The following is a 6,022-nucleotide window of genomic DNA, read 5'->3' as shown; positions in this document are numbered from 1 at the left end:
GAATGCCTCATTTGCTAACACCTAGTCAATATCAGAACACAAAAGGATAGGAGGGGTAGGTTGCTTGAATTCCTACTCATTTTAATTCTCTCCTCCACTTGTTTTAAGAGCTTCCGGTGAGCATTTCTTAAAAGAAATTCACAGGGTTGGTTTTCAGAGAAGCAGAGCACATGCAGTTACCACTGACTTCATTTGGAGTGCTGGGAGCTCAGCAATTCTGAAAATCAGGACCCCATATGGAAGTTGGCTTTGGTTTCAAGACTAAAGAAAGCAGTTCTTTAAAACCCTAAAGATCATGCCTTTTCTCCCCTCCCCTCCCCATCTCAATATGGTAAGAAAAACTGTCCCTACTCTTCGAGTCTCTGATCAGCTGGGATTATAGGCATAAAAAGCAATTTCCTTAACATCAGTAACTATTTAAAAAAAAAACAACAACTTTGCTTCACACAAACGCTTACAAATCCAATGCTTCCTGAACTTTCATCTGATTACAATAGAAACGCCATGCCCACCTCTAAACAGCTTCAGAGAAAGGATGTGTCAACTAATCATACAGAACTGGTACTGAACTGCGTCACTCACTGCCTCAGAACTTCCTCCTAACTCGGCCTTAGGTCAGCTGATGCCTGTTTTGTCTGGTTGTATGGCTGCAATTATCAGGGATTAGCTTGTCACTCTCAACAAATAACCTTGTAATCTTGATTTAGGACTGTGAATTAATAGGCAACTCCTAAATTCCCTTTGCTTTTTAACCATAAGATTGAGCTTGTGTCTTAGACTGGACTGGGATGCAGAAGATTTGTGTTCTAATGGGCCTCAGGCTTCTTGAGTGACCTTGGACAAATCACTTAAATGTTCTCTGCCTCAGTTTCCCTGTTTAAGTGGGAATAATAATACATGGAAAGGGGGTGGTGAGGGTTAGTTAATTACTTCAGTGGTACTAATGAGGCCAATGCAATCAAGGTGGCCCATTTCCAACAGTTGACAAGAAGGTGTGAGTATCAGCAGAGGGAAAATTACTTTTTGTAGTGACGCATCCATTCCCAGTCTTTAGTCAGGCCTAATTTGATGGTGTCCAGTTTGCAAATTAATTCCAGTTCTGCAGTTCCTCTTTGGAGTTTGTTTTTGAAGTAATTTTCCCTCCCTTGGTATTGACCCACTTCTTGTCAACTGTTGAGAATCGGCCACTTCTCTTAATTGAATTGGCTTGTTGGCACTGACCCCCCAATTTGGTAAGGCAACTCCCATCTTTTCATGTGTTATAATATATATTCTGCTTACTATTTTTTTCACTCCATGCATCTGATGAAGTGGGTTTTATCCCACAAAAGCTTATGCACAAATAAATTTGTTAGTCTCTAAGGTGCCACAAGGACTCCTCATTGTTGTAGCTATCTTTAGAAATCTCACATTGGAACCTTCTTTGCATTTTGTGAAATCTGCAGTGAAAGTGTTCTTAAAATGAGCTTCATACAACACACAGTCAACCTGTGGAACTCTTTTCCAGAGGATGTTGTGAAGGCCAAGACTATAACAGGGTTCAAAAAAGAACTAGATACATTCATTGAGGATAGGTCCATCAATGGCTATTAGCCAGGATGGGCAGGGATGGTGTCCCTAACCTCTGTTTGCCACAAGCTGGGAATAGGCAACAGGGAATAGATCACTTGATGATTACCTGTTCTGTTCATTCCCTCTGGGCCACCTGGAATTGGCCCCTGTCAGGTGAAAGATACTAGGTTAAATGGACCTTTGGTCTGACCCAGTATGGCCGTTCTTATGTTCTTAACATGTGCTGGGTCATCATCCGAGACTGCTATAAGATGACATAAATGGCAGAATGCAGAGCACGAGGCATACAATTCTCTCCCAAGGAGTTCAGGCACAAATTTAATTAATGCATTATTTTGTTAATGAGTGTCATCGGCATGGAATCATGTCCTCTGGAATGGTGGCCGAAGCATGAAGGGGCATACAAATGTTTAGCATATCTGGCACGTAAATACCTTGCAATGCCGACTACAAAAGTGCCATGTGAACGCCTAGTCTCACTTTCAAGTGACCTTATAAATAGGAAGTGGGCAGCATTATCTCCCTAAATGTAAACAAACTTGTTTATCTTAGCAATTGGCTGAACAAGAAGTAGGACTGAGTGGACTTGTAGGTGCTAAAGTTTTACACTGGTTTGTTTTTGAGTGCAGTTATGTAACAATAAGAAATCTACATTTGTAAGTTGCATTTTTCATGATAAAGAGATTGCACTACAGTACTTGTATGAAGTGAATTGAAAAATACTATTTCTTTTGTTTATCATTTTTACAGTGGAAATATTTGTAATAAAAATCATAATATAAAGTGACCACTGTACACTTTGTATTCTGTGTTGTAACTGAAGTCAATATATTTGAAAATGTAAAAAAACATCCAAAATATTTAATAAATTTCAATCGGGATTCTATTAACAGTGCAACTAAAACTGCAATTAATCACAATTAATTTTTTTAATCGTGATTCTTTTTTTTTAGTTAATCGTGTGAGTTAACTGCGATTAATTTACAGCCCTAATGTTGATAGATGAATTGGGCCTAGGATAAGCCCACCAATATTATTATCTGCCCCTTCAATTCAGCTGTCCCGGGAAGGTTTTGGTACTCACGCACTCACCTTCTTTTTGCATCCTGATCTCAGAATGATACAGCAACTCGACACCACAAGTGCGCAGTGAGACTAATGTTATGCTGTTGTTGCATATATGACATTTTTTGAAGCCAGCTTGACTGGTACTAATTCCTGGTAATGGGCAACATAAACCCTCATTAAAGACAGCTATCAAAAGTGTCACAGAAACTGTGAATTATCTAGTGGTTCTAAGTAGTACAGGTCATCTACTATAAAGAAGGTTTTTAATTATTTCTGGCACCCAAAATATCATGAACCAAATTGTGTATGTGTTGTATATGTCATTCCATTATCCATTTGTTCTGTGCATCTATTCCTTATTTCTTTTTGCTTGACTCTCTTAAATCGTTATATACATATGACACAAATGCCCAGCAAATCAGAGGAAATATAGTATTGTACTTTAATGCTGTAAGAAAAATGAACATATATATGTTATATTAAAGTTCAGTGGGGGCAAAAGGTAAACGTGCCCTTCTAAACCCAAATATAGATAACCAATTATTATTTGAGGGGAGGTTATTAGATTCCCTTTCCTTTAAAGGAACAGACTCAATTGTTATCTTTGTTCATCAACAGTAAATCTGTGTGTTTCTGGAAAACTACACAGAAATACTAGCCCTACCATGGCATATGTGGGTAGCACCATTACTCAAGGGTTGTGATCCTTTGGCTACTGGGAGCCACATGCATGCAGTCCATGTGGAAGAGGTCAATAGCTTCCCATCATCAAGGCTGCTCCAGAGGTTCCTGTGGAAAAGATAGAGTAGTCCCAGACTGATAAATTTCTAGTGGATTTCTGCAGGGTTGTTAGGGCAACAATCCACCACTTTACCTAGTCTCTGCCTCTCCCTCACTGTAGAACTGGACCTGCATAGGTGTGTCTGTGGGGTCCAGAGGAAAGCGTGAAGCTATCACAGCAGTGGTTGATCTCCAACCTCTTTCCATGTGGGACAGGAAGGAAATTCATGTGGACGGTCCTATTTGTGTACAGGTGTGAGGGAGATTATTTGGGATCTTGTTTTTTTCAGGCACCATGGTTATTCCCGGAGATTTAAAAGGTACTTGTTGCCTTTGGTAAGGCCCACCTAGCCTAACAACCACAGCACAAAGCTCCATGTCTTTATAGTAGCAGAGGAAGTCTGTCAACACCAGCGGTACCCTGGTAATGGAGAAACATAGCAAAGCATAAACAAAGACCAGTGCTGGGCAACCGGTTATTGAACCAGGAAGCTTTATTTACATAGTAAAAGTAACAAGCAAATTCCTGAGACTGAGTTGCTCTAGTGCAATAAAGTCATTGAGAGAGTACAAATCAGCAGTCTTCTTGACTTTCAGGTGAAAGAACAGTCTTTGAACAAAGATCACACCTTCTACAAATCCAACTTTGTATACATTTACGTACATTTGCATTTGTGCAATTAACATGGAGAGACTCTTACTTCAGTTCATAGCTTTCAGAAGGCTTTTTTTTGTCCGTCATCGTCTTTCAATTCTTAAACATCAAAAACAGACTCTGTAAAGCACTGCTACAATCCTAAAATGTCCTACATAAGTCCATTGTCCTGTTTATCCAGGATCTTTAAACAATGCACTTGAAACACAACTTTATTGGCCAAATAGGCTATTATGTGAGAAATTACAATCTATTCTACAAATACTTCCTTTGTGTCTCCTTTTTTCCATATGAAGATGTATTGCAGTCTTTCATAGAACAACCTCAATAAGCTATACCTGCAAATACACAGCAAATTCCCTGTGAGTAAGTTACCAGTGCTAACAAGAAGGACATTATCCACTAATATACTTTTTAAAAATAATTTTATTGAATGCTGAAATTTTATTGCTGTTGATATTTTGTTGTCATCATTAAATATCTGTAATCCAAATTGATCCATGTTCCAAATCAGTCACAGTCTATCTCCATGATGATTAGACTGTTAATTACCTAGCATATAAAATCATTTGCTCCATAGTGCCAGACTCTTGCATATGGTAGGAATTTGAAATACGGGTTATTCAAAGCATCTGTGTAATATTGGTGAAGTCCTAAAAAGCTAAGAAATCCTCACCATAGGGATCCATTGTTTTTAAGCTGGTGTCACTGCGTGTCTAAGATCTTGCTGAGCTTCCATCATGTTCTGAAGAGCAACACACCTTCTAATTTTACAATCAATAGGATGTCCCCACATACTATATTATAGTTCAGATTTTTTAAATTGTTTTAATATACATATAAATCCGGAAATGTTTTACCTCTACAGGAAAAAAAAATTAAAAAGTAAGGCTTTATTAACCTGAAAATCAGTACAAAAATCATACAAAACAAAAAACCAACCCTCAAAACAAAACAAAACACCACTGTGGCCTAAAACTGTTGCTAATTGTCGTTTGTGTCTATGCTAACGTGCCCATCTAAGGCCATTGCTCATTGTAGAAGCATCTTTAGTAAGGCAAAAAGGTTGTACTGCAATGTAAACTGTATGCTCCTGCTATGTTGAACGCAGCTGGGTAGTGATCCATCTGGTCACTTTCCTACTGTGCATGTTTTAACATGACATAGCAGCCCTTTAAAAAAAATAAAAGCCCTTATGAATTAAAAGTTGGAGATATGTAAATACCAGAGTGCTTCAATAGCTTTAAAAGAAAACAAATAAAAAACAAGTCAGTCCAGGTTTTCACAAATCGGCATAACAAGAGATACTCTAGATCCTTCTAGAGAGATACTCTAGAAGCACTGTGGTGATGGTCCAATGCACTACATCTGTGAACCGCTGCACCACTGCATCTGTGAGCTATCAGGCTTAGGAATATTGACCTCTGTGGAGCTGTAGAGGTCAGAAAGAAAGATCTGCAGTAGAGAGGCAACCTCTTGACAGAGGAGAGGGAATGGGAACAAGATTGGTGCTGTAGAGGCTGGGGCAATACTAACAGTTCAGGAGCCATAACTGACAGTAAAGGATTTGGGAGCGTTTGCACAGTGTTCAATCAGTCCAACTGGTAGCTGATTGGATGTTAATGATGTCTCAGAGCTATGCCACCAGCAGAGTTTAGGAACTATCATTTGGGGGGAAATACCAGTCATTTCACTTTCACAGGAAGACTCAAAATAGTCACTGAAGCCAAATGGTATGATGTGTGGCTATAAAAGATAAAATAGACAATAAAGCATTAACAAAGTATTCTCTCATACCGTGAAGAAACCACCCTTATTAGGCAATCTTCCAGCAGAAGAGACCATCCCGGAATGAACTGAGTAGCAGTTCTTTACGAGAAGGGCACTACCCCAAAGCATCTTATTCTTGCCTTTCCTTTAGAGCAGTGGTTCTCAACCTTTCCAGAC

The sequence above is a fragment of the Lepidochelys kempii genome, chromosome 7, assembly GCF_965140265.1.
Source record: "Lepidochelys kempii isolate rLepKem1 chromosome 7, rLepKem1.hap2, whole genome shotgun sequence".
NCBI classification, from domain to species: domain Eukaryota; kingdom Metazoa; phylum Chordata; order Testudines; family Cheloniidae; genus Lepidochelys; species Lepidochelys kempii.
The sequence above is the reverse complement of the archived record's forward strand: the minus strand, read 5'-3'. Positions refer to the sequence as shown.